Source organism: Hyaena hyaena, unplaced genomic scaffold (assembly GCF_003009895.1).
Source record: "Hyaena hyaena isolate Hyena2069 unplaced genomic scaffold, ASM300989v1 scaffold_81, whole genome shotgun sequence".
NCBI lineage: Eukaryota > Metazoa > Chordata > Mammalia > Carnivora > Hyaenidae > Hyaena > Hyaena hyaena.
In genome coordinates this window covers 634,190-651,096 of record NW_024080714.1, presented here as the reverse complement: position 1 = coordinate 651,096, position 16,907 = coordinate 634,190, and the positions used below count along the sequence as shown (strand labels likewise).

At 42.1% G+C, this 16,907-nt stretch overlaps 1 protein-coding gene across 7 annotated transcripts in view; it reads left to right on the top strand.

Moving 5' to 3' along the window:
• The window catches only part of ARID1B (AT-rich interaction domain 1B), a 443,851-nt gene that overhangs the window by 2,771 nt on the left and 424,173 nt on the right, over positions 1 to 16,907 (top strand). The gene's annotated exons all lie outside the window — the stretch shown is intronic.

Here is a 16,907-nt window from a genome sequence, read left to right as displayed (position 1 = left end):
CTGCTCCCTGCTCGTAGGCTGAGCCTAAAGACTGACTTGATCTCCTTTGCAAGGTTTGGAATTTGAATTGTGGAGGTAAACTGGCTGTAATAGTCTCCAGACAGCTGCCTCTGAGTTGACATCTAATCTGCCATCTGATTGGCTCCCCTCTCACCATTGGGCATTTAGCACTGCTGATGTAAATAGAAGTGCTGAGCAGTACAGTCACAAAAATTCTTGCCACAAATAATAACTGAGCTCTATTACAAGCAGATGTAAGGTTGAATATTATTTAAAGCTTAAGTTATTATGAATCGCGGTTATTAATAAGAGGATTAAATCCCCCAAAACATTATGCTGGTGTCCAGTATTGGGCATTTAACGAAAATCAGATCTTCTTTGACATTCTTAATGCGGACACTGCCTATAGCATGGACTTTAATTGTAGTATGAAGACGTGGCAGTTGAAATGTAATGAAGCCAAAGATTTAGCAGTTTTGGGATCTGTGAAGTGTTTCTTGATGTGCCCTTTACAGGTTAAACTGTGGGAAAAAACGTGAATTGTCAGCACACGTAGTTTAATGTGAAACTAAAAATGATAACATTAAAATTTCAAGATTTTGATATGCAACGGTATCTTTCAAGGATATTTAATTAGCTTTATAAGAAGATTAAAGCTGTATTTCTAGTCATTTAAGTTACAGTTCTGATCATTTAAAAAGGTTTGTGCATAGGAGTTTCAGTTGAATTAACATAAGCATAAAGTGAGGAAACTATAATTTTGTACACAGGAAATCAAAGGGGAAAATGGATAGTCTTGTGAAATACTAACAATTATTTCAGTATTTTCTTCGTGATTATTTTGTTAGGTTTGGTGATGTGAGCCTTATTTGAAGTGCTTGCACATGTATTAGGGAAACTATCACATGCAAGCTGTTCTGGGTGTGTTTCTTCCAAATAATCTTTCTTTTGTACACATCTTAAATGCTGCGAAAGTTTTTAAAATCCTGACTTGTTAGGAAGGAATAACAGTGGTTGTAATCTACTTAGCTTATTTATTTTAGGAAGGTGTATTTTAATAATATATCTTAGAGGAGAGAATTGTCAGAATGAACACAGGAATGAATTTAACAGATAATCCTGTGAATCTCTGGCTGAGATCATTAGCGTCCACTACTTTCAAGTCTTTAGTTACTGGAGTTTAACTTTTAATGAGAATGTATTTTCCTACCCTTGATAGAAAATTTGTGGTATCAGTTTTTATTTTTGACGTGCACAAGTGACAACACAGAGGAGCCTCGTGTAACTAAACCCATGTAATTAATTTTAATAAGATTTTGCTTTGTCAGCTTGCTTTTAAAGGGATAGTTTAAAATTCACATCTTTGTAAACTAGAACGGAAGGATGATAGAGGCAGATGTAGGTCCTTGTTACTTTAAAGTACTATTTCTTAATGGTACCAATCATTTTAAGTATTTTGTTTTCTTGGAATGAGACTGAATGCATTATGTCCTCGGCATGACCCTTGGGAATAGCTTTTTTATTTTTGAGGGAGAAGAAAACTGCTGGGCATATGACCTAGATTCACAGATTTCTTATAGGTACTTTGCCGTGAAAGCGTGGAATGTGTCTTTTTTTTATATATTTTTTTTTTCGGGAGGCTTGTATTTATTTAGTGTTTGTTGGTGATTGTTATATTAAGGAATAGTTATTTGCCCAAAATATTGAATCTCCATGTAACTATAGGCCATAAAGTACTGTTAAATCACGTTGTTAAATGATGAAATTTTCTTGTGGCTTTAGCACATTTAGTTTCATTTTTGATTTTAGGAATGGTTTACGTTGGGTAGCAAATGTTTTTGTAATTGGGAACAAAACATATCTGTATATTGTATTGGGAAGGTCTTTTTAAAAAGTGAAATAAGCCATTTTATGATACAGTTTGTTACTGGGGATTTTTGTGAGATAAAGTATTTCGATAGAGCAGTTGTCAAAAGGAGCACTGAGGTCTCCTCCTGTGAGTAGTATTTTATAATGTCCACATTGGTGCCAAATTCCATTAATGCTGTTTTAACTTTAGTTTTACAGAATATAATACAACGTAATAAAAAGAGTCTTATTTATCATTCAAATAAGTGACTGGCTAGCTTACAAAGCAGGAAGTTACAGACTGGTTCCTCATTACCTTAAAATTTGTATAAGATACATTATAGCATAACATCATTCCCCACTTCCCCTCCCAATGATATTTTACCCTATCTGTGTTTTAAATCTTGTAAAGAAATTTTTGTGCCCTGAATTGATATATTTGCTGAGATATGGCTGGCTGGCTGCTGTGTCGTCAGAGAATATGGAATTAGCAGCTGTGGTTCATAGGAAAGGCCTCGCATTTCAAACAAACAAACAAACAAAGAAAATATATCAAAAATATTTAATTTTCTGTTTTCCTAGGAGGAAATGATACATGACTTAAAATTGTTTTCTTTGGATATCCTGATTTCTGTGTACTTACTTGTGACCATTTTATTTTAATGATAACTACTATTTAAGGCAGCTATCACTTAAATTTATGTCTATATTAACCTAACACTGATAAGTGTGTTCTAAGGAGCATCATATTCTTACCTGGGCTCTAGAGTGAGAAACCTTAACTCCCCTTTTGACTTTGGTTGTGCTTTTTATCTGTATTTAGGAATGAATCTTTGGCAGGGCTGTTTCTACCTGTTCCGTTTTTCCCGGCATCGTATTGTGTCAGAAGTATCACAAGTGTGTTGTGGAGATGGAAATAATCCACGTCACCCTTAGACACTTAAACTAATGTACCTTCCCTCTAAATATCATGTTCTTTCATTAGAATCGAGAGAATAACATCTTCACGCTGGTATAAAAATAGTATTAATTCTGATTTGAAGACCAATTTTGAAAATGTAAGGCAGTGTAGAGGAAGACTCATAAATTCATTTGGTAGTTTTATTAGACACATGTTTTAAAGAAAACAGGTGTAAGAGAATGGGGTTGAGTTTTCAGTTTTATTTCTTATTAATGGGCTTTGTTACTTTATAATTTAGGGCAGAGTACGTCTAAAAAAAAAAAAACCTGGCTTTTCATGTAATAGGGACTTACTTATTTCCATAGAATAAATACCAATATGACAGGCAGACTGAAAAGATGATCATTTCATGTATTTAACCCTGTTCTCTCCTAGGATGGGGAGTGGTTTGATTTAAAATTTGTTGGGGGGGGGGGTGTCTCTGAAATTTCGCTACTTATTTTGAAGACTGGTTTCGACATGCAAATTTTAGACATATTGCATTGGGGACTGTATTAGCTTTTTGCCCAGTGTCCTAAATTTAGCGGTTTTTCTCACTACACCACCCTGACACTGCTCAGTTAATGGGTCTGTGTACTTTGATCCATCACTGAGGAAAAGGAACTAATAACTCTCTTGTGTCACTTTCATTTTGGCCTGTGTGTAGTTTTGTAAATTTGAGGCTTATATATTTACATTTGGAAGAACTGTGTGTATCACATAAAACAACAGATTTATGGAGGCTCCAAAGGAATGTTAATAAAACTCAAGTTCCTTTAATTTTTTTTTGCAATAATTAGATTTGCAAAATGGATGTTACAAAATTTTTATGATATTTTATAATGCTGTTTATGCTTACAGGCCACTTCCACGTCCTAGGCCTTTTTAGAATTGGATACTTGGTCACAGGGTTTTCCTGAGGTGCCCTCTCTTCAGGATATTTGTGCTGATTCTCTTTGGATATGTGAAGGAGCATACTTGCTGTGTATGTGTGCCAGAGGCTGGGGTTCCCTATTTTACTTCTCCGTGTGTGTGTGTGTGTGTGTGTGAAGAAGTACCAGGCACAACTGCTTATCCACTGAGGATGTGTATATATCATAGATGTACAACTATCATACAATATTGCTTTTACAGTTTGGAGGCTATGTATACAAGATTAAGTGGCTCTTTTTGGCTTAATTGGGTGGTTGAATGAATTAACTTTGATCTAAAAACTTGGTATGCTTTCGTGACTTTTCCTCTGAGAATTTTGCTGAAAAGAAAGTGATAGAGGTATTGGTACCCCGGTGTCGTTAAGTGTCCGCTTCTTTTGCCTTACGCTAACGTTGAAATGAATGAAGTTGTTGATACAGGCATACTGTAGTTTTAACTGAACAGTTCACTCTAATTGAGTGACCGAATGAATTGATCAAAGTAAAATATGTGTTTCCACAGTAAGTTTTCAGCAAACATGTTCTATTTTCAAAGGTTTTAACTTGGAGTAATTTTAAGAAAACTATTTCCTTAGATTTACTTATTTGAAAAGGATCCAAGAGACAGTTTTCAAAAACCCACTTCTGAATGGATCAGTGCCAAGAATACTAGAAGGCTACTGAGTTTGACAGGTGAACTGATGATGAGATTAATTCGTTTCTTGAATGATACTTCTTATTGGTAGGAAAGAGACCAGAGCTCTAAAATCTTAAGCATATTTGGTTCACCAATAGACACTCTTATTTTAGGTAGGTGGCAGTAGAATCTGGAATAGATCTGTCATAGCAACGGGGTCCTTTTGAATTGAACTAGATTTAGCTTCTGCTCCCCATGTTTTGTAGGATGCACTTCCCAGGGTCTCTTGTGGGCCTTGATGAAAGATGACACTTGAGACTCAGACAAGTCGTTACTTATTAGGTGACTCTGGAAGGGAAGCCATATTTGATGAAATCCGGAAGAAAATCCTGGCCCACACTTCGAAAACTCTGGGTTGCTAAAAAAAATTGTGTCTATGTATCTTTTTATTGCGGTAAAATGATACCTAACCTAAATTTTACCAGTTTACTCCTTTTTAGGTGTGCAGTTCATGACACTAAGCCCACTCACATTGTTGTGGACCTCCACCCTATTTCCAGAACTTTTCATCTTCCCAAACTGAAATAAAAAAAATACATTTTTTCCTTCCCTTTCTTTATGTCAGACTTTCAAATTGTTAGTTATAATGTCTATTATAAGCCAAATAATCTTTTCATAGCCATCAATCTTGCTGCTCCATAGTTTATTAGTAAATCCTTCCTCACATGTTCCCTAGCAGTGCTCCGTGTGTGTGTGTGTGTGTGTGTGTGTGTGTGTGTGTGTGTGTTTCACTACTGCCAGCTGTAACTTGGGGGGTGATGTTCCCAGGTGTTGTCTGTTGGGAAATGTGTTCTGTACGGGTTTGTTGTTTCATTGTCAGGTCATTAAAAAGTTTAAAAGCAGCTTTTTGAAGCCTCTCTGTTTAGAGGTTTGGGGTACTTTGTTGAGAGAAGCCTGGTACTCGGTTAGATAATAGGATGTGGAAATGAACTGTTGGCATGATCATTTCTCCCTTTACTTCTCTCATCTTTTGCATGTTTAGCTTTTTAAAATTACTCGTTATATCCTTCTACAATTAGTGAAAGTCATTTACAATGATAATTCTTTTTCCAGTTGTGTTTTAGGTTTTGGGCCATCCCAGCCTCCAGCCTCCTGTACCTCCCCCCTCCCAGCCTGAGCAAACAGCCAGTCCATGTGATGCTGGCTCTTTTTTCTTAGTGCTCTGTAGTGCTCTGTGCCCCAAGTTTGTGGTTCCCCCCCTTATGTTTTTAATTTGCAGTCCTTTGTAAAGCTGCAGAAATTCTTTGTATGTGGAAAAATTCCTAAATTAAGATGATTGGTCTTTTAATTAAATTTAGAGGCAGCTGCAGAGGGATGCTTCTTGGATCCTGGTTAGTCTTAAGAATAGGCTTCTTTTTGTGTATAAAATTTGGAATTGTAGTTTAGCTGCTATTGATGCTGATACTTAGTCCCATCTTTTTTTTTTAATTTTTAAATGTTTTTATTTATTTTTGAGAGAGAGAGAGATAGATATAGCATGAGCAGGATAGGGTCAGAGAGAGAGGGAGACACAGAATCTGAAGACAGGCTCCAGGCTCTGAGCTAGCTGTCAGCACAGAGCCCGACACGGGGCTTGAACCCACGAACTGTGAGATCATGACCTGAGCTGAAGTCGGATGCTTAACTGACTGAGCCACCCAGGCGCCCTGGTGTATTCCCATCTTTAGACGATCAGTTGTGTATATTAACAATAGATTTCACAGGGGACACAGGGAGTGAACTGTGATTTAAGAGTGTGTACTTGGAAGCAACAGTGATTTCTTAAGGTGTAAACATTTAGCATTTGTGCATGCTATGAGGTGTGTGATGGACAAGTATCTACTCCAGATGATCACTTGGCAAATATTTATGAAGCACCCATTTTCTTAATCAGCCCAGTGCCGGACAGTAGCTGGGGTCTGGGGTTTAGTGCCAAAGCCTGCCCCCACTGAACCTGGGCATGGCATTTTGGGCATCGTTGACTTAGAACTGGCTGATTTAAAAAAAGTGCATGTAGCAACCACGTGGGTCAGCAGTCTCTTGGCCAGCTTTTTTTTTTTTTTTTTTTTTGGGGGGTGGAGGAGTGGATTTTGGCAAAACAAATAATTGTAGATTGTTGTGATGTAGTTGATGTGAGCTAGTGACTCTTTTCCATTTCTACCAATCAATTACTGGTTTTGTGCCAGAACAAAATGAAGCTCCCGCTACAAAGAATAATAAATAAAAGAAGGAAAATATAATCACTTTGAAATTTATATAGAATGGTCCTTTTTCTTTTTCTCAGTTTTCTACATTACATAGGCTCTTGGAAAAAAGTTAAAACAGTCTGCTCAGATTTAGGAAGATACTTGGATTGCTGGAGTATTTTTGGTAACTGTTTAGATAATGTATGCTGGCTGAGGAGTAAATTCAGCTACTGCTTCTGGGTCCTGAAATAAACCTTTCAGAAAGCGAGGCATTGATGATTAGTGGAGCCTGTTCCAGAATTCTTAGTATCTCCTGTTTCTTTTTGTGATGAACATCTCAGAAGTTAAACCACTCACCATACTTCATAACCTTATTTTGAAATGACTGGTAATTTTAAAATTTGTCTAGAATTTGGCATTTAATTTATGAAAACTTAAGCAAATTTTAAGATTCCATGACCACATATTTATATGTATCAGGCTGTAACCCCATTGTAATATCCTTTAAATTTTCAACTTTCAGTTCATTTTTTTTTTTTATAATAAATTCACTTTACCCAATGAATTATAAATGACCTTGGAAATAGAAACGTAAAACATTGCTACTGCTGAGCAGGAATCTGTCTGAAGAAGCAGACATATCTCTAAGGGAACTGGTATGTTTGTTGTATATTAGTTTATTTCTGTCATTATGAGGATTTATGAGAGAATGCGAATATATTACGAGGCATCCTGATGTAATGGAAAGATCATGGGCTTAGAGTTGGTCAGACTTTGATTCATTTGGAGGCTTGAGTGCCCATTTTCTCTGAGATAGGACAGAGGCTCAGTTTCCTGATCTGGAATGCTGCCTGCTGGGCGGGGCCATCGCTGAGGTCATCTCTGTAAATCCTGTGGCATTGTTATGTCGTATCTCTTCTTTTCCCACCTGCTTTCCTTCCCACTGTGCAGTGAACCCCCAGGTCTTGTTCTCTGCCTGGCCCTTGATGCAGTTCGGGGTGTGGTCGCAGATAAGCTCCGCCTCTGTCAGTTAGGTGACCCCAGTCCCTCCCAGCTGCAGAATTCTGTGCTGCTCTGAATTAAGGAAAATTATGGTGCCTAATCAGCTATGCACCACCGAGCATCTTACTAAACTATACTGGGTCCCAAACATGTTCAGTGAATATAAACTGAGGCCTATGCAAATATACAGATTTTGTGAATACCACTGCAATTTCCCTCACAAAATGTAGTTTTGTACTGATTGGGACTCCTGTAAACAATCTCATGAATTGGTTTTCATTGATCAGGAGAGCCCATGATGGATTGGCGTCATTGGGTCTAAGTTGTTGCCTCACGGTGTTACATCATTAATATTAATTAGTAGATTCTGAAAGTTACTCCTTTCTTAATACGTCTTAGATCTTTCCACTTTCATGATCTACGAAATTGACTCGCTTTGTAGGGAAAGTGCTTTTGGCAAAGGAACAAAGTTTCAAAAAATTAAAACTAGGCTTTTTTTTTTGCAATTCTGAATGGTGGACTCTGGTCTCTGATTCATGCATGCCTAAGTAACTTACTTCTATATCTGTTTCAGCTTTACTGACTATGTGGTTCACATTTGGTCCTTAGTAAGATTGTCATTTACTCTACATATCATGGAGGGTAATATTGCTCTCAAATAGTCAAAGCAGGGAATGTCAAATCTGAGAATGCCACGGGGCCTGCCTCGAATATGTAGAGAGGAATGGTTTCTTTCAGTCTTTTTTTTTCTTTTTTAATGCTGAGATTTATAAAAGTATCAGGGACAAACTTTAATTCTATTATGAACAAATACTTACTGAGCACCACTTGGTACTTAAGATACAAAGAGTAAATATAACATATGATCCGTAATTTTCCCTGGTGAATTATCATAGACTCCTGGTGTTTTACAAAGTGGAAATTAAAATGAATGGCTACATTATTCTTCTGCAGTTCTGTGCAGAAAGACTATATCCCTCAAAGTGCATCATGTAAGAACTATTTGAAGAATAGTTGATAATGTATCCAAACTGAACATTTCCTGATGAGTATATTATACATTTCTAACCTCAGTCTCAAGAAAATCTGTTCAGTTACTGCTTCACGATTTTATGTGGAAGGTCAGTATACTTGGAATTTGTTCTTAGGTGCTGTGACATTGATGGGAAAGTGATCTTCATTCGGATTTTTGTTTTGGGTATCATACGGTAAATTTTCAGCTAAAGAGAGGACTTTATAGTGTCATTAGCATGAAGGACTTAAAATTCAGTTCATTTACCTTCCCCGTATTGAACAGTCTCCTGTGTGTCAGGGCTTTGGGACTATCGGTTTGTGCCCTCGTAGCAAGAGCCAGGGCAGATGTTTGTGGGGACCTGGTGTGTGTGCCTGGTACCGCACTGGATGCATGATGGGTCCCTCGGTGATGAGGGTGTGGAGCTTGGTAAACTGAGGACAGAGCCTGAGGGCAAGTAAACATGCGACACAATACAGGGTAAATGGCTCAGTGAGAGAAGTCTTAATGTTAGTGTCACATCTGACAGACTAGATTGGGGTCGGGTAGGAGTAAGCAGGCTGTGCGCTAAATAAGGTCTAATAAGCTGAGACGTGGTCAATAAGCAGAAGTTATACAAGTGAAGAGGCTTGGGAATGGAAGCAGGGAGGGGCAAGGGCAAGAGCCAAAGGGGTGCAGATTAGAGAACCTGGAAGGTTGGACATTGACCACCTGTGTGACCTTGGGCTAGCTACTTTACTTCCTGATGTTTGAAGTTCCCTCCTGTCTGAGGAGATGGGAAGGAAGACTTAACCCATGGAATTGTTGTGAGAAGTATGCTTGATAAAGCACTGGTACTCTGCCTGACAAGGAAAGGGATGCTTTCAAAAAGTAACAAAGGATTGTCATTTCTCATGGATAAGGAATTAAAATGGGTTAGATGCGGTTCTGCGTTCGTTAATTTGACAAGTTAATTTAACAGCCTGTTAGTTTTTCCTCTCGGAACAAGTATGTTAGCATTTGAAGTTTATTTCTAATCCAGACAGTTTTGTTTTTTATTGCCTGATGTGTCTGTCCCTTGCCATGTGTTTGGGAAAAGTGAGCTCTGGGGCAGTTGATCGTATTTCTAAAATGTCTGCTGTAGTTTTCCAGTCTTTTCTTACAGCCCTATTTTTTTTTTTTAACTGGTAAGGAAAAATAAATTCAGAAGATCGATAATTGGAGCATTTAATTTCACCATCATCAACAAATATTTAGTGACCTTGGTGTCGGAGCACTGTACCAGATGAAAAGATATGCAGGGACTATTCAAAAATTGTTAAATGTCGAGGTGTTCGTTGCTTAGCGTGGAAGAATACCCTTAGATTATGAAGTGAATACTGGTGATTAAAATAAAGAAGGCAGTTTGTAGAATATTTGTATTTTACTTACTATCCCACTTAATTAGAACTATGGATTGAATAACTCAGGCCTCCTAAGCAATCTGCATTTTGAATTTAAGGGGATTGGTGGTAGGCAGACAGCTTGCGGATCGGTGAGATGGATCTTTTGCTTTTAATTAATTTTCTCCATGTGTTAAAGAAATAGTTTATTATTGTTAACTGTTGAAAAGTTTAAAAAGTTATAGTCCCGTTTGTTATGAGTTTGCTGGGTTTGAAAGGCTTCCCTTTTCCCGGCTAGTGGTGCCAGGTCCCTTTCAGTTTCATTTGGCCGAGTAGAGAGAACACTCCGGAAGGTGCAGTGCTACTGCAGGCAGAGGCGTGTCTTGTGAAGGTCTTGGTTTCTCCCCTTGGTGTCTCCCCTGGTGTCTATTATGTGTGGCAAGACTTTGTTTTTCCTCCTCCATTGAGACATTTGTCAGAAGTATGAACACTTTAAAACAGTAATGTGTTACTTTTATTCAGCAATTAATTAGCGAGGATAGGACGTGAAAAGCAATTTTGTGTTTTGTCTTTTATTGTGCATTAAGTTCCTGTAGTTTGCTGTATTGCTGTATTATTAATGAGGAGGGAGAGAAGAGTGGAGGGAGAAGACGAATTTTATTTAAGACCGTTATATTCGGGTAACTTAAAGGAATGTGCTTTTTTAGTCTAACTACCCTTTCCTGGTGTTTTATGGTTCTTTGAAAAACTAATGTAAAGAAGCTGTAATCAGCTCTTAAGATATTTGAGCCAACTGGTGGTTAATATGGGGAAGTTTTATTCTTGGTGCATCTAGAAACTTCATATAAATGTATTTTATGAAGAGGAAGGTGTGCTAGCATGGCGAAACTGGTGAGGCTGAAATCTGGATTCGATTTGCATAGGCGGTATTTTTTTAGGGACTTGCAGAGTTTCACACCCGAAATAAACTAGGTAGTGTGTACGGCATCACATGATCAAAATATTTTTCCCCTTACCGCTGCCAGAAGCTATCTATGGCTTTTCAACAATCTTACTTGTTGGGCATCATGCCAAGATGTTTAAGACAACCCCTTACGTGAGCTGTTCCATTCTTAACCTCTTTGACTGAAGTGCCGTGACCTTCACATATGTAGATTAGCCATGTGCTCTGTGAATTGAAACTTGCAGCCTCAGGAAGAAAGTGTTTTTCTTTTTATTCCCCTGGGAATTTGACAGCCATTCATCCCCGACCTGGGCAGAGGTAATGCAAGGAAATTGGATTCAAATGGAACTCGGACAGATAAAACAGGGAGGGAGGCCAGCCTTCTACCTTGTCGAGGATGGAAATACCCACGGAATAGAGATAATGTGCTGATGCGAAGGATCTGAAAAGCAACAGATACAGAGAGAGATAGATAAATGTAGGCACTTTGGAACAATGGCCTTTTAAAACAGGGGATTGTCATGATGGGCCTTTCTAATTAGTTTTGACGCTACTTTTTCTCCTGCTTTCGAACCTATGCGTTTGAAACCTTTTTCGGATTTGTAGAAATTTCCGGACACTACTTGAGAGTTAAATAATACTAATATTGTGGGCAAGCGTGGGCTTAACTACGTTGAAGCTGGGCGAGTCTTTCAAAAGTGGAAGTCATTAGAAAGTTGGAGAGATGAATGTGTCACCTGTACCTTGAAGAGTCGGCAGGCCTCTTTGTCTTTACGTGCTAACATTGTGAAATGAGTTGATCCTCGGAGATAGTTTTACTCACGTGAGAGTTCTTACTGAGTTTTGTGATGATTCATAAAAGTAATTAACGAACAAAAATAACTAATGGATTTTTGTATTTTTATTAGACAACCAGTTTTAAAGAACGTTCACCTTTGCTTTGTCAGTACACATACTTGAAATTAAAGTGAAATTCAGTATAAGTAATAGTCATGACACTTGATTAGGTTGATATGACAGAGTGTTGTGATGGGAAGTTCTCATTATAAGACGAATGGGTCTGAAGTGGTACTCCAACTGGTTTCTTAGCCAAAGGAGGGGATGATTAGGGCAGTCTGAAATTTATGAGTGCTTTTGTGTGGCTTAGAGCCGAGCCTCTCCCGTGTCCATTAGGGCTTGTGAAATATTACGGGTCGGAGGCTCCGTTGCCGGCTCTGTGGGAGGCGGCATTGATACCCGGCGCGTCCTGTGGGGTGCGAGAAAGGACGTCTGTGTGGGGAATGTTCTGAACGGATGCAGTAGACTAAGAGGAGCACACAGTCATCCCCTGACTTGAAGAAGACCGGTGTCTTCCCATACGAGGACTATGCAGACAAACTGGGAAAAGTATCCGGTGTGCTCACGCAGAGCATGGGGCCTTCCGTGGACTTCCGTCAACACGCAGACACGAGAGCGACAGTCCACAGATGGCAGGGTCTTCCCAGCTTGTTTCCGTGCAGCTGTGAAGGTGGAGCAGCAGGGACGCCCACCCAGTGAGATGAATGCCTACCTGGGGTCGGTGGTGGTGGTGGTGGGGGGGGCGGGGGGGCACCTCTGAGAGCACAGAGGAGAAACAGAGTTCGTGGGGACAGGTGCCGGGTGGCCCTCTCAGGAGAGCAGGTGCCCGGGTGCAGACAGGACACGTCGAAAAGGTGGTGGTGACTCAGCAGCCACACCTTGAGGGGTTTTCTTGTTTCTCTGCAAATGGTGGCCTGTATGAGACTGTTAGGTGGGGACCCAGGAAATCGGTCTCTCCTTCCAGGCAGGTGTGATTGGTAAAACTATTACAAACACACTGTTCTCTGCCCTTGGCCTCCCAAATAAGGAAATGCAGGTTCAGCGAAGAAGTTTTAGAAGAGTCCTGCCTGACAGTGATACAGCAAAGCAATAGCAGGATAGTAGCTCCTGTTACTGAGCACTTTCCTGTGCGCTACGCACGTGGCACATGTTCATTGTAGACTTTTCAACAGTCTTGCAAGCAGTCTCCCCATTTTATGAACAAGTAAACTGGTAGAATTAGGGAATTTGTTCAGTGTCCAGGGCTGTCCGGCGCTACAGCCTGTATTCTCTGCGCTAAAGGAGTGGTTCTGAAACCTGGCTGTGATCCGAATTCCCCCAGGGAGGCAGACAGGGTCTCTAAGTTCTTCCTCCAGCGATTCGGGTGTTCTCAGGTGGTGCAACGTCCTGACGCCCACCCTTCTCTTCCCACAGACATTATTGATTGAATATTTGTTGGTAGAATTAAAATAGGCTTTTTAAATTGTTGTTAAGACCTGTAGAATTAACATTCTTATAATTGAGCTTTGAATGTGTTTTGGCTCCTTAGTCCTACCACACAAAGAGAGGAAAGATTGTGTGCTCCACGGGGATGAAGGTGGCTCTTGGACTTTTCTGATAGCGTTACTGGACATTAATTTATATCCGCCTGTCAGAGGAAACTCTGTCCTAAGATCTGGGTCCTTGCTGTGAGTTATCAAGGGAGGCTATGAAATAATAGTCTGTTGATGTTTAAAGAGGAGCACAGGTTCTGTTCTGAGTTATTTACGCGTGGCTGTGACTGAAGTTTCTGGGGGTGGGGAGGCATGGACCAGCATCTAGGATGGTTTTGGATGGGAGAATGGATGAATGGACTGGACAGCGCCCCAGGGTCACAAGTTAGGCGTGTTTATCTTCAACAATGTATTAAGAGAGACTGACTATGGGGATGACTGTGGGGGGCACGTGACAGGCAGCGGCCAGACGATTGGAGAGAAGGGAGAATACAGGCAGCTGGAAAAGCGGATTTTAGAGTGAAAAACCAACAAACAAATTTAATGTTCATCATGTGCCCTGAGTGAACTACTGAGTGGTGACATTTGTAGGACCAGCCACCCTCTCCCCTCCATTGGCAGATCTTAAAATAACCAAGACGCTGATGCATGGTTACGAGAACAAATCCAAGGCAGAAGAAGCCTCCCGGTTCTTTGGTGAAGTCATTTCACGCCACGCAGTCCTGAGTATTTCTGTCTTTGCTGTTGCCACACGGCCATTCTGGGCCCAGAGTCCGTGATATTGGGAGGATAGTAAACGCGCTCAGTCGATGGGCCCAGTCGAGTCCCCGTTTCCTTTGTTACTCACTGGCGAGCTTCTCGGCTGCCCAGGCCAGAGAGTCGTGGGATGTGTCCTGAGGTTCGTAGCGTTTTTTTTCTGAATTTTGTCTGATAGGCTGATGTAACACCGGGAAGCGTCCCCTGTGTGTCCCCAGCTGTCCGTCTCTTTGGAAACTTGTCAAAAAAATGAAATCTCACAGCTTTAAAGAAAACGGATTTGGCCCACGGGCTGGTCTTGGACGATCGGCGGAGGTGACATCCCGTCGAACCAGCCCTCTGCCGACGGGTAGGAGCCGTGGGAGAGGCAGGCCTGGCGCTGCTCAGCTCCGTCCTGGGCCTTCAGCTCGTGTCTTCCTCACCTCCCAGTTGCTCCTCAGTTTGGGAGTGACAATATTTGTGAATGACATCCCTCCAAATGCTAGCGTGAGCTTAGAATAAAATGAAGGCTGTCCGGTCTCTCGTTTCCCATTTTCTAATATGTGATTTTGTTTCATTATTTGTAGTAACGAATGGTAGTGAGTACTAGAATAATCATGGATGTATAGTTTCTTTTTTTTAAATTTTTTAATGTTTATTTATTTTTGAGAGAGAGAGAGAGACAGAGCATGAGCAGGGGAGGCGCAGAGAGAGAGAGAGAGAGAGACAGACAGACCGACAGAATCCAAAGCAGGCTCCAGGCTCTGAGCTGTAAGCACAAGCCCGATGTGGGGCTCGAACCCACAAACCGTGAGATCATGACCTGAGCTGAAGTCAGACGCTTAACTGACTGAGCCCCCCAGGCACCCCTGTATGGTTTCTGGAGTGAAGGCTGACGACCCCTAAGCCCTCTCAAGCACATGAGTTTAACAAAAGTCTGTTTTTAAGAACCCGCAGGAAGAAAGAAACCAAAACAAACTGGTAGCCTTTATTTTAGGCCATTGCTGTTTGTCCCTGGCGTGTCCTTTTCTCTCGGACTGGACTTTTCATTTTGTTTGGCTCTTCAGGCTCATGAAGGGAAATGAGCATCTTCAGTGCCTGAGTCACGTTCTAAAATCTCATTTGTTATGATAAGAGATACCTGTCTTTTGCCTAGAAAGCCCAACACGTGTCGGCCTGTGTTCGAGCTTTCGGGACGCGTCTGTAGGGCCGTGTCATGCGTCCAGCAGTGCGATCCTAGCGTTCTGAAAGCGCCGACGCGGCCCTGAGAAAGTAGCTGTCACAGTGCTCACGGACCCGGCTCTGCCAGAGGAGGATAAAGCCATCCGGTCCCTCTTCAGGCATAGATGATGGTTATTTGGTTGTCCAGGGTAACTTCCTTCCTTGCCATGTTACCAGTTCCAAGTGGAGAGTCGGGGGAGTTGGCCGAGCAGCGGTGGGCAGCAGGTTAGAAGTGGGGGGCACGTAGAAGCAGACGCAGGGGATGGGGCAGGTTCTGCCCACCTCAGGGAGGAAACCAGCCGTGCCGGCACGTCCCTTGTGACCTTCCCGGGGCTCCGGTGACAAGCAGGGCAAGCTTTACACACCTTGCTGTCTTTGAGAGCCTTGGACACCCATCCGGTAGGGAAAACAGTGAGTGAAAAACCATTTGGGGGGCATTTGGAGGGATATCTTCCAGACCCTAAAAAACCCTGGGAAAGCAGAACGGGGAGCCGGGGTTGAGGGAGACGTCTGAGTCGATGGCCAGATGCTGGGGCTACTTCATGTACATACTTGACTCATTTGAGAAATAGCCCTTGGTGTCTAGTCAGATGCAGATCCGTTCACCGACTGTGACAGGTCGTGTTCTAGGTGCTGGGGCCACAGCAGTGAGCAAAACGCAGGCCCCGCTCCTAAGGCTTGCCGTCCAGTGGAGTTTAATCCTGGGGATCGCAGAAGCACCTGTCCACGTGCGGGTGGCAGCCTTTGTGGTAGGGATGGATGACAGCTCGGGGAGGGAGGGAGGGTCAAGAGAATTAACCACTTTCAAAAACCGGTTATTTATTAATGAGGCAATCTGTGAATACGTAATAAAAGCCAGTGTGCAAAGGAACAGCTATCAGGGTTCTATTTTTGTGGTCTCCGAAATGCTCAGCGTGCACCTCTTGTGTCAGAGGACAGCGATGACACGCAGCATTTTTACTGGCAGTGGTTGAAATGGCAGACGGCAGCCCAGCGCCACCTTCGTCTCCTCCAGGCTGAGGAAGAAGTGGTGTCAACAAACAGCTCTCCATCTGACTCCCCAGGGAGAACTCAGATGGCATTGTAACGCTTTGAAGGTGTTCACTTAACTCTAGAATCATCCTGTGTGTTGAGTGAGCAGGCGTGGTTTGGGGCATGTTGGGCTTGAGATGTGTTCCAAAGAGCTAACTGGACCTGCCCCTGGGCAGAGAGTACCGGAGGGTGACCCGGCCAGTATATCAGTGTGGGCTCTCAGCGTGGCGTGCTGCTTGAGAACGGGGCTCGTGAGGTTGCCCGTGGGAGCACCTGTGCGGAGAAGAGAGGGGTGCTGAGGAGTTTTAGGGAGCACTGACCTTGAAGGAGCAGAAAGGGAGCCAGCCAAAGAGCCAGAGAAGGCGATGGGAAGCACGGGGGTGCTCCACAGAAGCCGTGGAGCACGGAGGGTTGTGGAGGGAAGGCGCACATGGGTGGGGGGGGGGAGACAGGCTCTCAGGGATGGTCAGGTAAGGGGAGGAGCCAACATCTTGTCCTTTAGTCACCGAAGACCTTTGGGAGAAAGGTCAGGAGGGAGGTGAGCTGCAACAGGCTGCGCCGTGAATAGGAAGTGAGAAAGAAGCTTCCAGATGGCAGGAGGAGGGGTGGGGGTTTTGTCTTGTAATTGTATGTAACCAGGCTCGGAGGCGGGGGGGTGGGGTGTTTGGTTTGCTGTGCTGTGTGCTCCCCAACCTCCATTTGCCCCTTTTCTTCCCCATTGGGTGGGGCTC